Source organism: Crocodylus porosus, unplaced genomic scaffold (genome assembly GCF_001723895.1).
Source record: "Crocodylus porosus isolate Cpor-Errol unplaced genomic scaffold, CroPor_comp1, whole genome shotgun sequence".
NCBI classification, from domain to species: domain Eukaryota; kingdom Metazoa; phylum Chordata; order Crocodylia; family Crocodylidae; genus Crocodylus; species Crocodylus porosus.
The window spans coordinates 46,698,436-46,724,687 of NW_017728943.1; the positions used below are offsets into that span (position 1 = coordinate 46,698,436).

At 44.6% G+C, this 26,252-nt stretch overlaps 1 long non-coding RNA gene across 1 annotated transcript; it reads left to right on the top strand.

Moving 5' to 3' along the window:
• Window positions 1-18,202: 18,202 nt before the first annotated feature.
• LOC109319200 lies at window positions 18,203-22,071 on the top strand. Its single transcript, XR_002103407.1, has 3 exons — window positions 18,203-18,295; window positions 18,977-19,071; window positions 22,026-22,071. It is a non-coding gene; the product is annotated as an uncharacterized LOC109319200 (long non-coding RNA).
• Window positions 22,072-26,252: the final 4,181 nt, after the last annotated feature.

The following is a 26,252-nucleotide window of genomic DNA, read 5'->3' on the forward strand; positions in this document are numbered from 1 at the left end:
CTGTCAATGTGGGTAGTTGAACAGTGAAAAGTCATGGACTTTCAATCCCTGGAAGTTTTCAAGAGCAGGTTAGATGGATACTTGACTTAGGATGGCGTAGTCGGGCGATGTTGCCTTGAGCAGGGGGTTGGATTAGATGAGCATGTGATATGATCCAGTCCTACTTTCTCATGATCCTTTGAACTTTAACACAAACACTTTTAGCTGCCTCAACATAATGCTAGCCTGGGGGGCCTGGCTAGTTGCTACTCTAACCCTAGCCCTAGGTGCTGTCCCTGCCAAACCTCCCACCCTAGCTTGGGGAGCCCAAGGAATGCTAAGCATAGTTTTTACTTTCAACTGATCTCAGAGAGACCTAACAGCTACAACTTGAATTCTAAGCCAGATTTATGTAGCAGCTGCACCCTGAACCCTAGTTCTGTAAGCCTAAGCTTATTAGCCCCAATACTAAATCTATACCACACAGCTCTACCAGCCATAGGCCTAATTGTAGGGTGCAGTGCCCTGTCTGCTTAACTCTGAAGTGTAGCTCTACTAGTCCTAGGATTTCATAGGATCATAGGAAAGTAGGGCTGGAAGGGATCTTAAATCGTGTAGTCTAGCCCGCTCAAGGCAGGATCATCCCTGACTAAAGGATTCAAGCCAAGCATCTGTCTAACCTGCTTTCAAAAGTTTCCAAACATGGATATTTCATAACTTCCATAGGTAGCTTACTCCAATGCCAGGGTGCTCATCAGGGTAACTAGAAACAATGGTCACAAACTGAAGGAGAGCAAATTTAGACTGGACATCCCCATTCTTTACTGTGAGGGCTGCCAAAATATGGAATACGCTTCCAAGGGAGGTGGTGCTGTCTTCCTTGGAGGTATTTAAGAGGAGATTGGACAAACCACCTGACTGGGGGCATCTGAAACCAGCACTCTTTTTTGCCCAGGACAGGGGGTCAAACTCGATGATCTAATAGGTCCCTTCTGACCCTAAAATCTATGAAGTCTATGAAATGCCTGGCCAATCTCATATTTAGAATTCAATTTTTAACCCTACTCCCAACATTCATTCTAACTCCACAGCTAAGTAGTCACATCTCTAAAGAAATTTGGGGTTGACCTTCCAGTCCCACTAACCTTTACAGATTGAGCTGTAACACTAACATATGGGCCTCTAGAGCCCTCCACATAACCCTATTCTGGAGAACCCAGTTACTGTCCTAACCCTAAACCCCTGGTATCCTACCTTCCTGACCCCTAAGCCTAGCCTATCAAGTACAAGCAGCTATAATCCTATTCCCAGTCCTAAAATCATACCTGGACAGCTCTACCTTTCACATCCCTAACCCTAGGTCATACTTGCTCTACACTTAACCCTACACCTGAAGGCCTGAACAACTTCAGACTGAACCCCAATCCCCACCATAAACATAGTGCCAAATGTAAATCTAACCTGCACAGTCCTACCGGTCAGAAATTTATTCTAGTGTGGCCTGATCTGTTTCCCACCCCTCCCCTTGCCCTAACTCTGAGAGCTTCTTTTGTCTTTTATTGTATGCTGCCCTGAGTCCTGTTTGGGAAGGTTACCGCATAAATCTAATAAATAAACAAATATGGAGCCCCTGGTTAGGGTTTGAGTTGGAGCTATTGGGAGTCCCCAGGTTTGGGTTAATGTTGAGGTTGTCAGGGTTCCCAAGCTAGGTCTAGGTTTGTGGTGATAGGGTCTGCTGATCTAAGGTTAGGGTTGATGGAGTTAGGTCCCACTGTCCATGGTTAGGATACCTGTAGGATATCCACTTAAGCCACTCGCTAGGTTTAAGTTTTGGACTAGTTGAGCTGATTAAGGTAGCATTAAGTTGGGGCTTATACTAGGCTTTTGTTTAAGGATAGTGGGGTCTTTGGGCTACAGGTAGAGTAAAGGCCTTGTTAGAGTTAGATAGACCCACAGTGGAGTTAGGAGTCCTGATGCTATAGCAAGGATTGGAACATCTCCCATGTTGGGTTAGAGTTACAGGAACTGCCAGTTCAGTAAGGATTTTCTGACTAGGTTTATGATACCAGCCCTATGGTTATGTTGGGCCCAGTAGGGACCATTGTCATAGAGCTTGGGAACGAACAATCAATACTCACTATGCAGGGCTTAAGGGCAGGCCTGCTAGGTTTTTGGGGCTAAGTTTAATGATGAGCTCTCAGCATTTTGGTTGGGGTTAGGCCTGGCAGGGTTAACAGGCAAGGTTAGGGTTGGGCTCAGTAGAGCATCTGAGCCTTCTGCTAGGGCTGAGTCCAGGAGGACTCTCCAGGTTAGGGGCTATTTTTGGGATCCATAAAAGTTCCTGTGTTTAGGGTTAAGGAAAAGCTCATTAGGTTCTGCTGGGTAGCTTTCTCCCTACCCCTCCCTAGCTTTTCTCCTAGTCTGTGTGTCTCCTAGGAGCTGTGTGTAATAGAGCCACCTGAGCTAGGGTGAAGGCTGATCTGTTTATAGCTTTTGGATCTAGGATTAAGCTGGAAATGATTAAGATTGCCGGACTAGTGTTATTTTGGGCTTGATAGGGACTGTCAGATTAGGGTTAGGGCTGATCACTGTACAGTTTCTAAGAGCTGGGTAGGATTAGGTTGGGGCAGGCCTAGGGGTAGGGTTGGACCTGGTTGGGTTCCTATGTCTAGGGTATAGGGTTAGGGTTTATTTCAGTAGAACTCACTTGCCTAGGTTTAGGGTTAGGGCAAATGTGTTTCATTGGTCTCAGTGTAGCAGTGAGGCCCTTAGGGCTCCAGGTGTTACTATTTGCATTGTGCCTGGTGGAACCAGCCAGGTTAGGATGTAAGCCAGATATAGTAGGGTTTGACTTGGTACAGGCTAGGGTTAAAGTGGACTTCATAGGGGCTACCCAGGTAGGATTTCCTGGATTATGATTAGACTTGACCTCAGTAGGGCTTATCTAGCCAGCTACGATTAGGTTGGGACTAATGGTTGAGTTTATCCTAGTAAGGTTCCTACATACAGGATTAGGGCTGGGCCAGCAAGGCTTGAGTTACAGTTGTAGCTCTGTAGGGCTCCCAGTCATCAACCTTTTGTGAAGTAGCCTTGCCTGTGTAGTGTGAAACCTGGCTTCTAATCCTCCTCAACCCGAGATAGTTCAAACCACATCTGGTACTACCCAGGAGAGGGCTTTGATCACCAAGCAAGAGTCATGGCTGGATCAGGAGCAATGTCTATTGCTCCTGTTGAATCTGTGATGATATTTAAGAAGAAATGACGAACTTACTTCAGTGAGAGGAAGGATACCTGTCTAAATTCCACCTAACTCCTAGCTTAGGCACCTAACTCCTTCTTGATCTTGCCCCTAGTTTGTCTAAATGCCCAGGTCACTTATGAATAACTGGAACTTAGGCTCCTAAGTCACATTGGTAACATTTTCAGAATTGCCTTAGATAAGAATCTTCCAGGTGATCTAGAAATATCTTAGTTCAGTTAATTCACTCTAGTAAACATAAAAGCTAACCTGGATCTCCATCCCTGCCTGCCAGCTTTCATTATCTTTGTGAGAAAAGAGGAACTATGACTCAAAACTATTTTGTCCTCAGAGTTTTTTTGCTCTCTCAAAATAGAGACAATTTCCTAGGTTAGGCTTCCTGGGAGACATCTGTGAATTTTTGCTTAAAAATGTAAAGTGAACACTCTTTGAATAAGAATAGGAGGATTTTCAAATATTTTGTCTCATGATTTGAATTTGAACTGGTAAAGTTTTGAAATACCTAGCAGGTTAGAAATTAGGGTTACAGGAACTGTGAAGAAGAATATAAAACCATTTAAAACATCCCTATTCACATTATTTTTGGGTCATAGTAGAATATAGAGATTTCCTATTTAGCAGAGTTCAATGTTACATTGTGATGCCAGCTCCTCTTTGTACTATTCTAGGGTGAAGGGAAGTGCCTCCTGTTATCCATGTTATATCCTCTGGGATGCAGATTATTCTGTTATGGTGACCTGGTGGGAAGGGGTTGATAGAGGGTCAAGCCTTCCCAGCCTAGGCTGCATCTCAGTCTGGGAGTCTCTTGTATCTCTGTTGCCTAAAGAGAAGACAGCAAAATCACAACCCTGTAACTCCAGGTCTGGCTTTGGCCCTGGACCCAGGGCATTTTTCTGGCATACTGTGAGCCCACCAAGGGATGAGATAATTCTCTCCTGGCTCCTTTCAGCAACTGTAATTAAGGAGTCCCATGGAGAGACCGTACTGACTATGGACTTGAGGAGTTGGGGCTTCTAGGGGGAAGCTGTGAGTTCAGAACTCTCTTCCTTTGTGTCTTGCTTGGCAGATGTGCCCACTCTGCTTTTTGGAGCCGCAGTGTTTTCCCCTCCCACATCTGAACAGAGCTACATCTGGTCTGTGAGCCCACCCAACTACTGGAATGACTGAGCCACAAAAAGGAAGGACCTGGCTTTGTTTTAAACCAGGGGTATCAAACTCATCTGGCCCCATGGCCAGAGGCAGTGCACAGGGCTCACCTAGCATAGGTGCAGCAGGCACAGCAGGTCTGGGCTAGTTCTGGGCACTCTGTACAGCGTGTGTGCCAGCTCTATTCCTGGCTCCATCCCTGGCCCCATCTCCAGGTGTTGCAAGTACCATGTAGGGCTGATCCAGTGTGGATGGTGAATGTGGCACCCAGGCTGGACTGGCCCTGCATACTCGTTCTGGTGTGCACTGTGGTCCTGGATCCTGCATGTAGGGCCAGTCTGGCATGGGTGCCACATTCAGCATCCACTGTGGATTGGGATTGACCCTGTGTGCTGGATCCAGCCCAAAGCATGGCAGATAAGTTTCATGCACTGCAGTCAGCTCATGGGGCTGGGTCCATTGCAGACTGAATGTAATGTGTGGGGCCAGTCCGTCCACAAACAGTACAGTGGGCCAAATGATAGGGCTCCGGAGGCTGGTTCTTTGATGACCCAGCTTTAAACCAAGACTCTCTAATGCCCCTATTTCCTAAAGACAGGGGAGCCATCCCACAGCCTGGAGACTCAGGGATTGGCTACAGCTCTAGTCAGGGCAGTTGCGTTGTTTCTTCTTCCTGGTTGCAGACGTAGAAGGGCAGATGCTGGCCATGAGCAAAAGCTGGACAAAATCTCAGTGGTTACATTTTCTCCTACCATGGTTAGAGCCCTGTGTCTATTTTGGGCATCTTCATTTACTGCAGTAAAGTCATTATAAGCTCCTCTTTCTCTCTCTCTCTCTCTCTCTCTCTCTTGCTGTCTTTTGCCCTTTCCTACTTTGTCACTTTTTATAATCAGGTGTGGTATAATAGCTTCCTCAGATAGGAGTGTGAAGAAGTGACCATAGATTCATAGAAGTAGGGTCGGAAGGGACCTTGTAGATCATCAGGTCCAACCCCCTGCCCTGGACAGGAGAGAAAACCGGGTTCAAATGACCCCAGCCAGGTAGATGTCAACCCTCCTCTTGAAGACCCCCAGGGTAGGAGCCATCACCACTTCCCTTGGAAGTTGGTTCTACATCCTAGCCGCCCTGACTGTGAAGTAGTGCCTTCAGAGGTCTAGTCTAAACCTACTCTTTAACAATTTGTGGCCATTATTCCTTGGTCCCCCAAGGGGTTCTAGGGGGAACAAGGTCTCTCCCAAACCCTGCTGGTCCCCCCTAGTGAGTTTATAGACAGCCACCAGATCCCCCCTCAGCTTTCTCTTGTGAAGGCTGAACAGGTTCAGGTCCCATAGCCTCTCCTCACAGGGCCTGCCCTGCTGTCCCCGGATCATGCGGGTCGCCCTCCTCTGGACCCTCTCAATGTTGTCCACATCCCTCCTGAAGTGCGGTGCCCAGAACTGAACCACAGTACTCCAGCTGCAGCCTGACCAGTGTCGCATAGAGGAGGAGGATCACCTCCTTGGCCCTGCTTGAGATGCATCTGTGGATGCACGACAAGGTACGGTTAGCCCTACTGACTGTGACCTCGCATTGTTGGCCCATGTTCATCTTGGAGTCAATAATGACTCCAAGATCTCTTTCTGCCACCATGATCTTGAGAAGGGAGTTTCCCATCTTATAAGTGTGCTGCTGGTTCCTACTGCCCAAGTACAGCACCCTGCACTTGTCTCTATTGAAACTCATCCTATTTTCGTTAGCCCACCCCTGTAACCTGTCCAGGTCCTGCTGTACTCATAGTTTCATAGTTTCTAGGGTCGGAAGGGACCTGAGCAGATCATCTAGTCCGACCCCCTGCCATGGCAGGAAAGAATACTGGGGTCAAATGACCCCAGCAAGATGTACATCTAACCTCCTCTTAAAGACCCCCAGGATAGGAGCCAGCACTACTTCTCTTGGAAGCTGGTTCCAGACCCTAGCCGCCCTGACCGTGAAGTAGCGCCTCCTGATATCTAACCTAAACATACCCTCTGCCAGCTTGTGACCGTTATTCCTGGTCACTCCTGGCAGTGCTTGGGGGAACAGTGACTCCCGCAATGCCTGCTGATCCCCCCTGACTAGTTTATAACAGGCCACTAGATCCCCCCTCAGCCTTCTCTTTTGGAGGCTGAACAGGTTCAGGTCCCGCGGCCTCTCATAGGGCCTGCCCTGTTGTCCCCTGATCATACGAGTGGCCCTCCTCTGGACCCTCTCCATGCTGTCGACATCCTTCTTGAAGTGTGGCGCCCAGAACTGGACGCAGTACTCCAACTGCGGCCTGACCAGTGCCGCATAGAGGGGGAGGATCACCTCTTTGGACCTGCTCGAGATGCATCTGTGGATGCATGACAAGGTACAGTTGGCCTTCCTGACTGCCTCCTCACGCTGCCGGCCCATGTTCATCTTGGAGTCAATGATACCCCCAGATCCCTTTCCGCCTCCGTGCTGACAAGAGGGGAGTTCCCTAACCTGTAGGTATGGTGCCGGTTGTTCCTCCCGAGGTGCATCACCTATCCTTCCCTACTAGCATGCCCACCTCACCCCAAATCTTGGTATCATCAGCAAATTTAAACAGGCTACTTTTCACCCCATCGTCCAAGTCACCAATAAAGAAATTGAACAGTGTGGGCCCAAGGACTGAGCCCTGAGGGGCCAGAAAAAAGCAGATACAATACTTGGCATAATTAAGAAGGGAATTGAAAACAAAACAGAGAACATCATCATGCCATTATACAAATCTATGGTGCTCTCATATCTTCAGTGCTGTATACAGTTTTAATCCCCCACACAAAGTAGTGGAATTAGAAAAGGTACAGAGAAGGGCAATGGAAATGAGCAGAGGACTCTTCAATTTGGAAAAGATAAAGCTAAGTGGGGATATGATAGAGGTGTATAAAATCATGAAGGTCATGGACATAGTGAACAGGGAACTGTTGTTCACCAAATACTATTATTAGGGGACATTTGCTGAAGTTAATAGGAGACAAGTTAAAAAGTAACAAGAGAGGGTGGGTCTACACGTGCATGTTAAAGTGAAGCAGTAACTCCAGTGCTTATTGCCTCAGAGTTTATTGCTCCAGGTGCGCTGTTTCCACATGTGCCCTGGACTGCCGAACGTTGAGCCTGGTTGGAGCAGCCCCAGCTGGCAGGGGGTCCTGAGGGTCAGCCTGCCAGCCTGGGGCTGCTCCCCCTGGCTTAAAGTGCTGTGGAGCTAGCCAGCAGGCAGCCTCTGCACTCAAGGACCTTCATGCCCCAGTCAGCTGAGGCAGTGTCTACACATGTGCTGCTGTGGATTATGCTGCTGAGGAGAAAATTAGTTTACTCCAGCCTAATAGGGGCACACATGTAGATGCTGAGACATTTACTGCAGAGCTAATTAGTTAACTGTGCAGTAAGCATCTCTTGTAGACATGCCCAGAAAGTACTTTTTTACACAGCACACAGGTAACTTGTGGAACTCATTACCACAGGAGGTTGCAGAGGCAGATGGTGTAGCCAGGTTCAAAAAGGGAGTAGACAAATTCATGAATTATAAATCTATTAAAAGCTATTAAGCATCTTATAATGTAATGGTTGTTTAAATAAATGGACTAAACATACAACTGTTATATAATTCAGTAAGGGGTTGGAAATGTAATTAATGTACTGCTTCAGTTATTAGTTGGTAGTGGTGAGAGCACAGACTTTTCCACAGGATGATTTCTGGGGAGGATTTTTTTTTTAGATATGTGAAGAAAATTGATTGAATTATAGGATATTGTATTAATAATGCCTCTACACTCATAAACCTATATCATGTTAAGATTAATCTCTACTTCCAAATCGTATCCCCTTGTGGTAGCTCATTGCAATAACATTTTCTGTGGTCACTGCATTTTCTACCAGTAATTACAACTGCCAAGACAACTGTTGGTTCTCCAATTGCTTGTTTTCATTAAACAATCATGCTGGAGAATTAACGCATGAAGGGATATGCTTTGTAGTAGGATTATGTAGAGGTGAATAACCTGTGATAACTTCAAAATTACTTTGTTGTAATGTATCAGAACTATGGTATTGCATACAAGAAGGAGTTGCTTACAGTGTATGTAGTGATAGTGACAAGTAGTCACTTAGTTATGGAGTTACCATTTAAGGAGCTTTGAGTTGACATTTATGTATAAGATTTTTTCTTTATACTGCAGGGCCAAAAATATTCTGTTAGCAGGCAGATTGCTTGACTCTGCAAGCTTGGCACTGGAAGTTCTGTTGTAGATTGAGGTCAGCATAAAACCCTGAAAGTCGCAGGCACTTGGACACTGAAGTGGAGGGTGAAGTAAAAAATATACAAGCCTGACTAGAACAGCAAGTGATGTCTCAGATGCAATTAAATGAACTGTAAAGCAAATAGTGGTATTTAACTCCTTGAGGACTCTGTTCTGATCTCTTTGCTTTATCTATGCTGACCTTCATGAGCATATAGGGAAAATTGTGTTATTTGAAAATATTAGAAGCGTAGGTGAAAGGCAGTGTTAAGCAAATATGGTTTGATTGCTGTTTGTCTGCAAGCCTGCTTTCTGCATGTCTTGAACAGCAAGTCTTAAACCAGGTGGTAGGAACACATGGCACAATATTAATATTTCATTTCTACATGTTGTGACTTGAAGGCTTGTCATAAAGCTAGTGTGCAGCTGAAGAGCTCATCTTCTTTGTTCATAATGGAATTTTGTTCCAGTGGGTGACAACTGGGTGCTAGTCCTCAGTCTAATGCTTAACAGACCAAGGACCCTGGCAGACATTACACTTAAGATGTGATTAACCAGTCAATCATATCTTAAGCAGTAACAATTACATGTTTATATGGTGAATAGTATGATAAAACAGGGCATAAGCCACAAAGTTTTTACACCAATTTTATGTAATAACATTGTGGCTGGTTCATATCATACCTTAAACTGAACATGTGGCCAGGGCTGATCAGCTGATTGGTGCTTCCAGCTTCAGGAATGACCAGAGCCTTGAAGGGCCCCCATGCGGTGCTGTGGAGCCAGTATGGTCAGGCCATGTGCTCTTGCTGGCCACCTACTGGTGAAGGAGCAAGTTTAGAAAGGCAGTATAGAAATGACTGTGCTGCTCCTGTTTTTGATCTGGGTCAGACCTTGGGGTAATCATTCCTGGGGTCAAGGAGACATCTGTTTTAAAAAACCGTTTGTGTTCTAGATTCCCCAGAGGCAAAACAGGAAAAATGAAATAAAGTAATATTGGCAAAGAACTTTTTGCCAGTTTTTCAAAGCTATTTAGGCCCCTACTGATTCAGATTGGTGTCTGGCAGGATTTTTGAAAATGAGCAGCTTCAGAGCTTAGCTTTTCACTGGCACAGGTGAGGCATCCAACTTAGTTAAAAGCTTCTGTAGATATCATCTATGTTCTTCTTTAGGTGCTTTTGAAAATACGGCCTTTCCGTATTTAAAGATAAAGAACATTATATAAATGCAGCACATTATCGTTTGTTATTAGATAATGAATCTATATTGTAAACTTTTCAGGGATGGGATACCTTAGCGCATATAGTACTTGGCACGATGTGTGCCTGGAATTGAAAAAATAAATAAGGACTCCTGGCACCAGAGAGTACTACCTCAGGTTAGGGGTACTTGTTGCTTCCTATCACAAGGACTTGTTTTTAGTTGCTAAAAACTTCGCCAAATTTAAATAGTTTAGGCTATTTTTTTTCTTCCCTTGCCAAGTGCCTTCCTGCAGTTGAATAGTTTTAGAAAATCTCTTCTGCTTCCTTTTATTTTAGGGAAAAATAAATAATTTTGCCTAGCCTCAAAATTTCTCACAGTCTGTTGAGGAAAGACTTGTGTGCAGCAGCTCCTAAACTAGGGATTATAAACCCCCAAAGCGGTTGCGAAATTTAGCAGGTGAAGTCACGTCTTTCAGAAATTCAATTACAGTTGTTTGGTTCATCTTAGAAGTGAAGTTGCAAGCTGACCATATACTTACCATAGAAGAGGATTGTAAACTGCTATTTTAGTGCTTCTGTGCTTTGGCAGAGAGGCTTGATTTTTTTTTTTTTTTTTTTGCAAAGGGATCACCTTGGTTTCAAGGAAGTGCTTTTGGCCATTTGCACAGATAACCTTAATTTGGGCATTTGTTAAACTTTTGGAATGCTTGAGTTGTAAAAGCTTGATTTTTAAAAAAAAACTGAAGATGACTGTTATGAATGCACACTTAAAAGCTCTAGACAACTGGTTTGCAGTTGCTGCTGAATGAGCCAAAATTTTCATTGTAAAAATGAACTGTTCTTTATTCACATCCTCAAAGTAGAATGTGCACATGCCTTGTAGTGATATATAGGTGAAAGACTATAAGGGCACTGGCAGACATTACACTTAAGATGCGATTAACAAGTTAATCACATCTTAAGTAGTAACTTGGGCCCCATATTTATTCAATTGATGGGTCAATAAAACGGAATAAGCCAGAAAGTTATTGTACATATTTTGTGGCTCATTCATATCGTGCCTTACATTGGCTGTATGGCCAATGATGATCAGTTGGCCACTGCTCCCAGCCACAGGAGCACTGGGGGCACTTGGTTTGCTACTTGTTGGTGCAGGGGGAGCCCAGGATGGTGACCCTGGGCTCCCCCTGCGCTGGCAATATGGCACAATTGTGGGGATGGGGATCAGCTCATAGGCGCCAACTTTTATTTGGAGGGGGAGGTGAAGGGGAGGGGAGGGGTGGGCAAGCTGATGGGTATGTGGAAAGTTTTACACATTTCAGGTGATGGCCCTCTTCCCCCATGCACCCATGGATCAGATCCCAATTGTGTCTTCTGCCATGCATGTGCAGCATGGCAGGAGGCACACATCAGATTCCATTATACTTTTAAATGAATGTCTGCTAGGGCCCTACTTTAGAAATGATGCCTTCTTATGGACTGTGAGTTTGGGAGTTGGGAGCTGAACCCCGGGAACAGGGAAGCCCAAGGTTCCAGATAGATGCAGCATCTTCATCACTGTGAATAAAGGGTTTGCTTCTTTCTCATTCAGCAGCTGTTGTTGACTCATGAACCAAAAGAATGTGCCAGGCCTCAAGCAGACCAGCGTATTTTGCCTTAGCAGCTCTCGTAACCACTGTAGCCTCACTCCTCCCCATGTCCCGTAAGGGACTAGGGCATAGGAAGTCTGGTCTAATGGTTAGGCCACCGAGGGAAAGCAGGGCCTGGAGCTGGGTCAAAGGGCAGGAGCCTGATACCAAAGCCAGAGGGAGATCCAGAAGCACAGTCCACAACAAGTCCAGGGTTAGGATCCAGGGGTCAGATGCTGAGTGGCAATCCAGAGGGCAAAGTCTAAGGCAGGAGCCAGGAAACAGAACTGCAGGGACAGCCAGAGCCAATGTCTATAAAACAGTTGAAAACCAGGGCCAGGAACCAGGAGGCTTGTCACAGCAGAACTTCTGACTGGCCTGCAGACCCAGGGCCCCAGCTAGCAATAAACGGTGTTCCCAAGAGCCAGTTGGGATGCTTGCTGCTCCTAAACTGGGGCAGACTTCGTTAGCTGGGTCTTGCTGCAGGTACTTGGCTCAGGCTGGCCTGCCTGCTCAGAGTCCCTGACAGCACTGGGTCCAGGCTGGTCTGCCTGATCAGCATCCCTGACAGATCCTGTGTTGAGGGGATAAAGGATAGTGAATTATTCCTGATCCTCAATTCTTTTCATCTGACTTCTCTCTTGGTACTCTTACTAGCTTTTAATTATAGCCTATGAATGTGTTTGATACTTTCCTTTAATGCTTTTAATTTATTATGTTCTTATTATTGCTATTTCTATTGTTCTCTCATTCATTCTCCTTTTTAATTTTTTTTAAAAAAGGAAACAAAAAGGACCTTGTTTTTATCATTGTTCTCTGGTTGGGGCATGTGCCTCTTGGCCTCCCCACTAAATGTCTACTGTGCCAAATAACACTGCTATCTTGAGGCAGAAATTAGAAGATATGTTTAATAGTCTTAGATTTCTTGACCTCTTGATTATGAATTCTTCCTGCATGGTCCCATTTATTTGATCTGGTGCATGGATATGATCAACATGTGCAAAAAAAATGCTATTCCTCCCACCATGTCCATCAGTGACAAATCCCTCTCTGCTATGTTGGGTAGCCCATGTTGACAACCTGTGGGCATGCAGTCTTTAATCACTGGAAGAGATGAGACTCCTCAATGTGCTGAAATTCAAGGTGGGACCAAAACTTTGCTAAGCCTTCCTCTGTGAAATGTCAGGTACACATATAACGGGTAATACTATCATGATAATCAGCAGCAACAGACCAAATGAAGTGAGCTCTGCTCCTCTAATGCCTACAGTACTGGTGCATTTGATGTCAGATACACGTGTCTGCACTACAGGTCTGTCTTAGTGCTTTGGACATAGTCTCAACAGAGTCATTTCTCTCTATGATAAGATCAAAGACACAGTTTTCTAGTCGATCTCTGAAGACCAGGGTTACCTGAAATAAATTTGTTTTCAGTGACTGTCAACAAGAAGTACCAGTGCTTCTGCTCCTGGGGAGACCTCTGCTGAAGCTTGCTGTATGGTTCATTTCTTATTTCATTTGTGGGACCTCTCTCTCAAATGCTGTCCTGTCCACTCCTCTGATTCGATAGGTGAATACCTAGGATAAAACAAATAGAAATGGTGAAACAAGACTTGGAACCTGATAGCTCCTGTGGGCATGTCCCTATTAGTGCGCACGTGCCGTTTGCAGTGCCACAAACCCGTCTGTGCTGTTTGCAGTGCCACAAACTGTGGGCGCTGCATGTGCACACATTTCCCATGCTGGTGATTTTCACTGTGGTGGTTTTTTTCACACCAGGAGAACCAACCAACCAACACAAAAAACCACAGCAGAAAAAAGTGGGGCAGTGCAGCATGCACTGCCCAAAACAAACCTGGGTGGCCAGAGCAATGCTCTGGCTGCCAGCCGGGCTTTGTGAACTTGGATCTCCACCACTGCAGCCCTTGAGAGGCCCCCAGAGCCCCAGGTAAGGCTTCTTAGGTCAGCCCAGGTCCTGTGTGCCCAAGATAGTTTGGTTCATAAGGCCCCGGTGGCCTTATGGAGAACTTATTCTGTTGTCATTCAGGTTCTACAAATCTTTTTACTCAGGACAGAGGGAGAATGCTTTACCTAGACCTGCACTTTCCTCATCTGGCACTTTTCTGCTGTTGATTCAAAAATCCAGTCCCAGGATAACTGTTTAGACGCACTTTAAGATTTTCTGAGATGAATGATTAGTACCTCGTATCCCATGAACCTTTTTAGGATTTAGACCAGGATAATAGACATGGATATCTGAATAATTTCAATGTGTCCTGAGATAAAATAGTTTATCTTGGCACAAATGAGACATCTGTTGTAGTTGATGAGGCCTACATTTGGTCTTTGTGTCTGATGAGGCCTTTGTTCTTAGTTTACTTTGCCATGAAATCAGCCTTCCTGATTGATTACCTTGGCAAGGAGAGGGGTAAGATCCCATCCGTTTAGGCAGATTCTCCCGTCTATGGTCTTTTATTTAGTGAGAGTGTCAGTAAGAAGCCACCATAAGTTTTTACCTAAGATGGTTACTAAATTCCTCCTTGGCCAGCATTTCAGCATGTCAGAGGTCTTTCACAGACCTTACTGCTCCTGAACTGAGATAATCTTACATTCGCTCAACTTGAAAAGAGCCTTGTTCCTTTACATACAGGGCGCATCTATACCTGCCTCTTTTAATCAGGCTTAGCCCAAAATTGCTATTTTAAAGAAGCATTAAGGGTGCGTGTCTACATGTTTGTGCCCTTAATGCGCCTTAAAAATGGCAATGAAAGGCTTTGTGAACCTAAATTTGATACTTGCATAAAGCAGGTATCAAATTTAGGCGTGAACAGCTAAGACGCATTAGCGCACATGTAGATATGCTAATGCATATTAATGTGGTGTCTGTCAATCGATAGACACTGTGTTAATGCACTGTTCCAGGACACAGTTTGTGCCTGCCACTTTAAGGGGCCAGAAGGTAGCACCCACAGGTGCCTGATGAGGGCAGCCATTTTAGATTCAGATGCCCATATAAACAGGGCATGTTGCTGCTGGGTGGCCAGGCAACAGCATCGCCTGGCTGGAGGGCTGCTGGTATCATCTGAGCGTAAGGGAGGAGCTGTAGGGGATGGTCAGGAGGCTCCTGGTCCTGGGTATGACCTAAAACTGCACCCTGTCAGGAGTGGGTGGCCTGGTGGGGCTCTCAGTGGTATGGGAGCCCCCAGGAAATGCCAGGCCAGTTACCACCCCAGTGAAAGGTGGGTTGGGGCACCTTAACCCTAGCTCCCACAACCCTTTGTAGGGTCTGGTAGGTGGACCTCCAGCAAGAGAGTGGGGCCATAGACTCACGCCTGTCTGAACATCCTCCGACTGGTCAATGCTGGGGCCAGGACTGGAAGGGTTGAAGGACCGGGGGCCCACCGTGAGGAACACCCCAGAGCTGAGGGCCTGGGGTTCCGACTGGCCTGGAGGTGGGCCAGGGCTAGTAGCCAGAGGTCCTAGGGGGCCACACCCGTAAGGGTGAAGCAGCTCAGGGAGCTATGCTGTCCAGGATGAAGGTGGAATAGACTGCCTGCAGGGAGGAATCCAGGCGGGGTCCAACTGGTAGTATTACAGGGCCTAGTGTGGGGCCAGTGATATGGATAACATCTGGATGCCATCTGCAAGGCTTGGGCTGCAGTGTAGGGGAGGAACAGAGCTGCAGATAGTGCCCCCTGGCATCGGGGCAAGAAATGGGCAGCCTCCCGCTTAATTTATGTCAATTAATTAATTACCAACAAGGCATGGTGGGCGAGAAGGTGGGCAGTTAGCTCAGAAACAGGTGGGTGGGCCTCCTGGTACATGCACATTAGTGCATCTGCATGTATGCTGATGTGACTTAGCCATTCATGTCTAAATTTAATGTGCCTTAATGCACATTAGCACATCTGTGTGTAGATGTGTGCCTTAATTGTTTTAATGCACCTTCTACTAGAGCCCGGACAACATCTACAGGATTCCAGTGTAATGCTTCTCCTCTGATTTGTACACTGGGTCATCTGGAACTCTGTATACATCTTTACAAAGCACAGTGAAATCACAGAAGACTTTTGGGTGGATGCTGAGTTTATTGAGGCAGTCCCTAAGTTTCTGGTCTCCTAGCACCATGAGCTTACCTCTTGATATATGAGTTGGGCTTTGAAGTCACTCACAGTGTCCTCAGTGTGTATATGAACAATTACTCAAAAGGCAAAAAGAAGTTACTGACATCTCTGAGATTGTTGTTTCAACATACATCTGCATCTCTCCCTCATTGTGTCTTCTTAGGACTCATGCACAGTAAAGGACTTTGTGACTGAGAGGGAACTGAGAAGCAAGAAGTGCATATCACTTTTTCACCTATTTGGCATGAGACACAAGGAGGGGCTGGATAACTGGATGCTTAATTGGTAGTGCTAGGGCAAAAAAGTTTCTGAATGCTAGAGACATGTGTACCCCACTATAAGGATGTTCACATGGACAAACAATGCTTCTCAAACAATTTCAGTTACTGGTAAGAAGCTTCTTTTTCCCTACATTGTTCTCCTTTCCCTTAAACTACAATATGCAAAACTCATCTCAGTTCCCCAAGGTAATTATATTAATTACTTGCTCAGTTATACTATTGTGCAACTTGACAAATTCATGTAGAACATTGGTATTTGAATATATCAAGAATCCCTGCACTGAAGTACTTTTAATGATCATTTATGATGATTTATACATTTCTTCCATAAAAGAGTGCCTATTTTATGTGCTCCTTGATACACAGGAGAAATACAGTTATAAAAATAGACCATTTGAATACTTTTTGTCCAGTAATTAACATGTAGAATAAGCTAGGATGTGAAAACATGTTTTAGGCTTTTTCCATCTCAACCAGATTCCTTTCATATCACCCAAATGTCACATCTGTTCCTTATGTTTGCAGTTGTCTCTGTGGTAGTGTTGCAGTTGTCTCTAACTCTTGATGTTTCTGATTATTAGTATTCAAAAATATCCTTTTTGCAAAGTTAGACTAACAAGCAACTAGTGTGCTCTCCAGAGTACAAATAGGGGATTAGCAACACGGGAAGCTAACTGCTAATTGCTAAAGTTTGGTTTAGACTTATGAATCACCCCCTCATTTTCCCTTCTGCCCCCACCCTGACTCAAAACAGACTTTTTGATTTAAAAAAAATACCCCTAGAAATCATATCATTAAAAATTAAGGAATTAAGAATGTACCTAATGGTATGTTGTAAGAATATTTACTAATGTTTTAACTATTCCATTTTAAATTCAGTACCCTAGATACTGAGCCTACTTCAGGATATTAGTTTTGAAATTAGACTTATTAAGCTTCACTATTAGGAAGTGGCTTTCAATATGTTAAGGAAGACTTTTTCCAGTAGATATGATACTTCAGACAATCTAAGTAGATAGCAATAATTTTTAGATAGTTTAAAGCACTGTAAGATCTACTCCAGTATATAAAATAGAATTCCTTGTTGAAACTCTCTTCACAGTTGTTTTTCTCTTTAATTGGATCTGAATTATAAAAGTGTTAGGAATACATATAACTACTGTGACATTATAAAGCAGTGTCATAGTATCCATCAGCTATTTCAGAGTACCCTTATTTATGGAACTGCTTCAGATATTATAAATAAAACCCAAACAGCAGTCTCAAGGCTTAAAAACAAAGCCAGAAGAAATGCAACCAAATATTATGAAGCTCATTCCAGAATGTGAGAGCTGGCCTCTTTACTGCGGTTAAATGCTACTGGTCTGTGGTTCTCATCCTGAGGAATAAAGGTCACATGGATCCTGTTGTTTCAGCTGACATGACATTAGTGTTCTGGCTGAATGATTCCTGACTTTTAAAGCCTATGTAGGATTTGTAGAGTCCATCTACGGTAGGTCTGGGCTTTGTGGGATAGCAATGCTCAGACGGGCTAACCTCTCCATGCGGAAGCAGAGGGTATGGGAAGTGCTTAGGACAAGACAGCTTTTCCATGGCAGTAGAGTCTAGCTGTGATTCAAAGGATGTAACTGTATAGTTCTGCTATTTGGTGAATCAGCAAACTCATTATGTTTCACTAAAACAACTTAGCCATTAAATTTGAAATGTTTTAGGCACTGGAGCAATTAACCTTTTGAGTATATATTCAGTTGCCAGATGGCTTACTGTAGTGCTCTAGAACACAAATATGTCTATTTGGGTACCTGCATGCTATTTCTCTTCTCTGGTTATGTGCCTGTCTGCAGGTATGGAACAGTCCAAGTTATCATTTCTGTCTTGTTCCCATGGGTCTTCAAACTGTCCATTTTTTCTTTCCTTTATATTAAATCTTGTGTGAGTAGTATTGCTGACTTTGCAAACAAATGAACAAGGTCATATTTCAGTGACAGTGGTAGTACTGTGGAAAATGAGTGTAATATGTATCAGATAAATTTTGTATCTGCTTCCTAGTTTATTGTAAAACATTTTTGCCTTGGAACTACCACCATCACTAAATGAAACCTCAAGGTATGTGAATATCAAAAGTACCTTCAGTTTTAAAAATTGACCAGTTAATTACCAAATGGTAAAACTGATACTAATTCATTTCTTTCCCTCTGGAAAGTAGTTTTACATTATGCAACTCCCCATAGCATGGATTTCTTTAGCCAAGGCAAAGATGGCGTACAAGTGGTGTTTATTACACTGAATTTTATGTTTATTCCCTCATTTCAATTTTTTTTTTTTTTGGTGGAAACAGATGGGATTTGATTTTTCTCTCGGTTGCTGTGAATGGAGAATAACAAGTCATACATGGCTGCTAGGGTGGAGGAGGAAAGGTAAAAACACATCAGTGCTTAGTGTAGCAATCTGAACACTAACATGCAGAACAATGAGCTCACATGCCATTGGTTGCACAGCAGGCTGCCAATTAAAGGCTAGTATTCCAATCTGTTGCATGGGGAAAGCCAAATACTTGGCTTCATGATTTTTATATAGAAGCTTTCCTATTCTTGGTCTTTGTCTATCTGTACTGTGAATTGATTGTGCCAGGCAGTGGTACCTTTAGGCACGTGGGTCTGTGGCAGGTCAGCTTCCTCTTAAACTGGAAGGTAAGTAGCTGAATAGCTGGTTGGGGCTTGGCTAATTGCCACTGCACTTAGCAGTGTTAACGAACCCCAGAGAAGTGCTTCAGGGATGCAAATACATTGATTCCAGTTTAGAAGATAGACTGACTGCAACAGTGCTGCATGCTTGAGGGTGCCGCCACCAGGGTCATATAATGTTGCCTTTGTCTTGTTGATTTGCAGGGAGGGACCCTCTTTTATGGCAGGTATGCACATTGCCTAACACAGGGTGGCTTGCTCTCCTTTGAAATCCTTAGAATATAAAAAGTGGGTAATACAATATAAATGATACACATCTAACTATAAAAACACCCATCTGGAGGAACTGCAGCAGTTGTATGAGAAGTTTTCTTCAGTCTAAGTGAGCTGGTCTGCTGTGTCTATGTACTTTAGGGATCACAGACCATGTCCCACCCCATCTGCCTGTGGCTGACTGCATTATGTCTTGCTTGTGCTGCCAGGAAGCTTCTGAGGCTATGAAATTGTAGGTAAGCTTCAACAAAAGTACTTAAAAAAAACAATTACCAATAAGCGTTTATACATGATGCTTATAAATGACATATGGCTAGTTCAGGCCTTGAAGGGAGTAATAGTTGTGGAATGAATGAACTGCAGGAGAATTAGGATTATATACTGTGCAATAACTAAAATTGTCCAAAAACTAAAAGGCAATAACTAAAGCACAGTGTGAAACCATATTATGAAGAGACTTTAGTGAGAATATTTCTCAAAGTAGTGCAAGATTGTAGTCTTAAGCAGGTTTCTGACAAAGGGGTTAGAAGCAAATATGGACATAATCCACTATAATAATATCCTGATGCCATGAAATTTGGTACTTTGGAAATGACTGTAGACACCATATTTACTTGAATATAAGAAGATACTATCCCTCCCCCCGTCTGCCAGTTGGCATGGGCAAAAAAGTGCCCCAGTTTAAAATCACATACAAGGAAACTTCATTAAATACAATGTTTATTATTAAACTGCTGCCAAAAGCTCAGTTGTGCTCAACAATGGAAACCAGCTATGAAGTTGATTAGTTCAGTAGCTACCACTGAGTATGATTATAAAATACATGATCCACATTGGGCAAACATACTGATAGGAACCTACCACAAAGATATGTTAGTACACCCCATCTGAATAAGATATATGGTAATGCCCCTTATGCACAGTTCCCTTAACCACTGATTCTATTTCAAGGCATGATGAGCCACCACATTGACTAGCTCCCTGGTGGTCTAGTGGTTAGGATTTAGAGCTCTCACTGCTGTGGTCCAGGTTCAATTCCCAGTCAGAGAAGCACCTTTCAGGCTGGACATAAGGAAGAAATTCTTTACTGTCCAAGCCCCCAAGGTCTGGAACAGTCTGCCAGCAGAGGTGGTTCAAGCACCTATGTTGAACACCTTCAAGAGTAAATTGGATGCTTATCTTGCTGGGATCCTATGACCCCAGCTGACTTCCTGCCCTTTGGGCAGGGGGCTGGACTTGATGATCTCCCGAGGTCCCTTCCAGCCCTAATATCTATGAAATATTTCAACTTCCTCTTCACTCCCACAACTGAGCTGCACCTTTCTTTCCCATGTCCAATGATTCCTGTTTCTCCACCAGCCTTAAATGTCTGGCAAACTTCACCAAATGGGGCCCCAAACAGTTCAGTCAAAATCCCTTTGTTGGCCCATCCCTCAGCCTGGTCCATACGTTTAGTGTGGCCCTACCCTCTATCAGATGAAGCAGGACTAGGTTGCCCTGCACCTCATCCCAAAACTTTTGACAAGAACACCCAGTTCCAATCATGAATGTGGCTAGTTAGCACATGGATCCTTTGGGGGTGGGAATATCTGGAGTACACACATATACTGAGCAGTGCTGAGCTGTGGGGTCACCATGGTTTGAAATGATGTTGACTGTGATGGAGCCCAGCCCAATGAACTATGTGATGAATCGCAAGCCTTTGGCTTTGGACTAATAACATGCATAGTTTCTCCTACATATAAGTGGGTGCATCTATATGAAACATTTACTGCACAGCAGACTAATTAGCTGCACAGTAAATGTTTCGGCATCTACATGTGTACCCCTGTTAGATTGGAGTAAGCTAATTTACACCACAGCAGGATAGTACTATTATGGAATAAAAAACTATGTGGAGTAAAAAACTCCACAACAGTACATGTGTAGATGCTGCCCTGACTCACTGGGGCACAAGGGCATTTCAGTGTGGGAGCTGCCTACCTGCCGGCTAGCCCCACACTGGCACACCCTTGTGCCCCAGCCAACCCCTCCACAGCACGTTGATTGGGGGGAAGCAGCTCCAGGCTAACAGGCTGACCTTGGGGGCTCTGTGCCTGTCAGGGCTGCTCTGACCTACCTCAAAATGCTGCACTCCTGAGCACATGTTCAAATGGTGCACCCAGGAGCAATAAGCTCCAGGGTTTATTGCTTCCCATTAATTGCATGTGTAAACACACCCAGTAAGGCTCAAAGTGCCACTCAAAAGTGTGCGTATAGAGTACCTGTGGTAAAACCTGCAGTAGTTTAAAAAAAAAGGTAGCATGCATGAATTGTGGATGAACTAAGTGGGCGGGTACTATATGCAAGTTACTACATCCCTGTCAAATTTCAAATTTTTATTTTCTAATTTTCTAAGCTCCATGTGCTCAGGGTAAGCAGGTTCTGACAGTAAGGAAAGGGGGAAAGAGCTGGTAGGGAAAAAGTTAGGGGCAGTAGAGAGCAAAGGGGTACCAGATTTATGTTCCCTGTTGTAACAGTGAGACAGGGACAAATTCAAGGCAAACCTCCAATAATTAGATTCTATACCTGGAAAATGATAACAGATTTGTATATTTCTGTATATAGAATCTGAGTTTTGCAGGGTCATCTTATAATCAGCATTGTATTCTGTTCAAGTAAATATGGTGTATATTAGCCCAAATATGATATGTAAAATTAATCTATCTAGACCAGTGGTTCTCAACCTTTTTAGACTTAAGGCACTCCTGGATAGACACAAGCACTCTTGGAAAATGCCAGTTTTTAGTTTTTACTTGTTGGGTTGTTTTGACTACAGCAAATACTAGAGCAATTCTTCGGTTGTAGAGAACTCAGGAAGACAGCAACATGGTAGAATGTTTTTGTATTTTTTTTTTTATCAGGATAGTACTTGTATTTATAAATATTTACAAAGGTTTTTTTTTTTTTAATCTCTGGGATTTTTTGTGCATCCTGTTTGCATACCTAACAATGCTAATATGGTGTGGCACCCTGTTGCACCCTTGAAAGGATCTCAGGGCATCCCAGGTTGAGAATCACTGACCTAGACTCAATAGGTAGAAGATTATTAACACATACAAAATAGTTTAATCATATGATCCTGCAAATGCTTAAGCATATGAGTAAAGTCGCTATGCATCACATTGTATTCCCTTCCTTGTCATCTAAGTATCCAGATTTGATCATCTACGTAGCATTTTTGGAACAAATCCACCTGTATGTATGGATGACTACATAGGTACACAGCTTGGGTATGCATGCTGGCAACAAAATTAGAGTATTTCAGTCTTTTCCCCCCAGAGCTAAGCAGCTGTAGTATTCACCTAGGAAGCCAGAACCTGGGTTCTAGGCCCCCCTCACAAAGAGGGCCTTGAATCTGGGTCCTCTGTCTCCCTGGAACAGCATGCTAACTCCACATCACAGGTCAGCCTTTCTCAAGTGTTCCTTTTGTCATTGTAAAGGTGCAAGTTAATACTGTGAATTCTTGATTATATTAAGGTTATTTTTTCTTCTTGTTTTCTCTGAAGTTGATTTGGCAGATGTGAAGTTCATTGTGCCATGCTCCTTCTAGTTACAGAATTGGGAGTCAGTAAGCACTTCTGTACATGCTAATTTAAGGAACGTTAGCCATTTTTAAGGTGCATTGAGGGCACGGGTCTACATGTGTGCACCCTTAATGTGCCTTAAAAATGGCGATTTTAGGAAAATCATGCCTAAATTTGATACCTTTATAAAACAGGTATCAAACTTCAGTGCAAATAGTTGAGGCTCCTTGAGGGACATGTAGCTGCCTTAAGGCATGTTAACACTGTGTACATTGATTGAGCAGGCTGGAGCTGAGTCCATGGAACACCGCCAAGAAGTGGTGGGTGCTGTTCTCCAAGGTGCAGATGCTGGAGTTGGAGTGGTGGTTCTGGCAGCAGTGGTATCTCTTGGTGTGCCCACCAACTTGGGGCTTAGTCCCTTGAATTTGGAGGTCTGCCTTGGGACTTAGTCCCAGGTCGATTGGCACACCGACAGGTTACCACTGCTGCCAGAACCACTGCTCCAGCTGCTGTTTCTGTGCCTTGGAGAAAGCACCTGCCACTTCTTCTTGACAGCACCTGGTGGCAACTCAGGGTTATGTGGGCACAGTTCTGGTTCACTCTTGACTGATGCTGGGGTGGCAGCAATATGGGGAGGGGGTTAGAGCCAGGGCTGGAGCTGGGCCAGAGGCATCTAGGTGGACTGGAGACTCCCACCCCCTCAGCCGGCACTGGGCTGCACTGCCTGGCTATGCTTCTGTGGGCTTCAGAGTACTGGCAGGTGGCTTGGTACCTCACGGCCAGGTCCAGCATTGGGTGCAGCTGCCATGAGTCACTAGATATGGCCTGAGGGTTGAGCGTACCCTCTGCTCACTTGGAGCTGAGCTGCCTCTGGCTGCAGTCCAGCAGCCCTAGCTCTGCATGTGCCACTGACAGACCAAATGGCCCCTGGGCACTCTCTGCACCTTTGTTTGCACTCCCCAGGCAGGAATGTGCTCATTGTTTGCACTGCCCCCGACCACTTTCCCAGAATGGCATCCCCCTGCTGCCTGTAGGCCCCAGCACAGCTGTGCATGTGGTGGGCTGTCAAAGGTGTTGTCCAGGGCAGGCTGCAAATACATGTATCCAGTGAGCTGCATTAAGGTGCCTTAAGGCATGCTCATGTAGACTCATGCCTAAATGGCCTTAGCGCACCTTAGGCTAAGGGGCATTAAGTTTGGCACACATAAATTAAAGTGTAGATGTGCCCAGTGGGTATATATTTGTCCCTGGGTGGTCCAGAAAAGTTTGATTTCTGCTGCCAGAGGAGATATTGCAGATTTTAGACTAAGTACTAAAAAATGGAAAGACAAGTAGATTTCCCCTCTTCAGCCCCTCTGTTCCCCCAAACCCAGATTCAAATGTAGATGGATGTTATTACATGACACAAGAGAATTCCACAAAAAATATCCAAAGTATCTGTAAGGCTGATAAAACAAAGACTTAGAAGTCAAAGAGAAAGTATTCTTTTAAGAACCTGAAACCAAAAATGCCTCCAGCCATTTTACTGTAATTTGGTCGGTGTGTGTACATGCACCCACATGCACAAAGCAGTAATAAAACTGGACTATCCTTTGCTTCAATTTGTCATTTAATCTAGCCTCTGGATGTCAGGGGAACATAGAACACAATCAGCTCTTGGCTTCTGGAACAAAGGTAGAGCATAGTATCTTGTTGTCAGCAAAAAGCTGGGTATAAATAACACAACCCCTCCCCCCCAGTGCCCCCTAAACCTTGCTAGAGGACAAAAATCACAGGCAATGGTCTTTTTCATTTAAGATAGTAATTAGTTCATTTGGTCCCTTTTCAGTAGGTTTCAGTTTAGGAAGACAGGGTAGTCTCCCTGGCTCATCCTAGGCTTGTAGAGCTGGCAGCTTCATTCATCTCTGAGGTTAGAGAGGTTTACTCCCTCCAGATAGATTCTGGCTTAATCTTAACTATTTCTTTTTATATCATGCTTCCTCCAGTCATCCCACAGGACTGGCAATTTGGGCATATTTATTGAATAAAATGCTTAGTAGTATCCTTTATCTGCAATCACTTTTACTCCATGCAGATTCTAACAGCAATTTTTCACTTCCTCTCTCACAGCCTTATGTTGCCCTTAGGGGTCAGGCCAATGCTCAGGATCTCAATATTGCGCTGTTAGACAGGAGGGTGTGGTGTACAATTGCACATGCACACAAAGAAGTCAATTAAGCACATATACACTGACTAGGTGCATACTCCCCTACTAGGCATACACACTCACACTACCAGCTCAGGCATATACACATCCAAACCAGCCTAGGCACATGCATATCTATTACCAATTTAAGCCCATACACGCTACACACACCAAATTTATACAGAATCAGTTGCCAGTTACCAACACCTGCACATCCAATACACATATGTGGATTACTAATTTATATACCCCCCCCACACACACACACACACACACACACACACAATGATATCTATCTGTGTGTGTATATATATATGTATTCACTAATTTACACACATACCACCCTCCTACACATACACACAAGTGAGTTCCTAAGTTGGGTATTGTGATATGTATGTATGTATGTATATATACGCTTTGTGTACTTGGGATACCTGGGGAAATGTTAAGGTAAGAAAGTAGAAGTGTAGGGAGTTAAAGTTACCAGGGCCGGGATTAGAACCGGTAGACTACAGGGGCCTGGGCTGAAGAACTAAGGCTTGGGGGTAACCTTAGGTTAATTGATCCTAATTGGTTAAAACACAATGCCAAAGCCTGCAGAACAGTCTGGGACTGGAGCCAGAGCTGCGGGGGAGCTGAAAGGGTAGATGTGGAGGGGGAGAAATGGGACTAAGAGAAAGTGTGGGTATTAAAGAGGGGCTCTGGGTGTGGGGAGCCAGAGGATGGCTCCGGGGCAGCTAGAGAAGTTGCAGGGAGTGGCAGTAGGTGCTGGGAGCTGGAGAAAACTGCAGGACATCCACGAGGAGCTGGGAAGCTGCAGGGTGGAGGTGGGGGTGGGGATGACTACAGATGGTGCTGGGGAAACCTGAAAACAGCAGAAAATCACAGGAAAAGCAGCAGGCGGCAGGGCAGCAGGAAAGCAGAGAAAAGTAGCAGAAAGTCAGAGGGAAAAGGCACTAGGAGCAGGGGAGGCTGAGGTGGCGGAAAAGGGGAGATGGAATTGGGAGGAGATCGGGAAACTACCAGAGAGGGTGGGGACTAGAGCTGAGAGAGAATGAGGCTGGAATTTAAGATAAGGAAGGGACTGGGATTTAATAAAACATGACCCAACTGGGGGTTGCAAATGACAGTGGTTTTATTGAACAGGGGAGATGGTGACACAATGTCTTATTGGTTCCCTTGCGCGTGTGTGCATGAATGCACACACGCACATGTGTACCCACACGTACATGCACATGCCCACACAATGGCAGGAGAGGTTAGAGAGGCTTCGTGCAGGGGCTGAAGTCCAGAAGGAGAAACAGAGAGAGAGAGTCCAAATTGTAGGAGGAGGTATGCAGGTAATATCTACCTATCCGGGCTCGAAAGGAGTCCTTGTCCAGTAGGTGTTGTCCAGACAGGGGTCGCTGGCAGGACCTCTAGGTGGTGTGGCATGGTGCTGGTCCAGATAGAGAGGGCGTCCCACTGGGTCTGTCTTCATTGCCCCTTTTTATAGGGGCAGACCTTGTGTCTTCATTGTGTCTTCATTGCCCCTTTTTATAGGAGGCATGCCCAGGCAAGGGTCAGTCCCTGGCATACTAAGCATGTGTGCTCCGTGCAGGGATGTGCAGTTTTGGGTGTCAGTGATGGTGGGAGTTTTTTGTCTTTTGTCTTTCAAAAGGGTCTT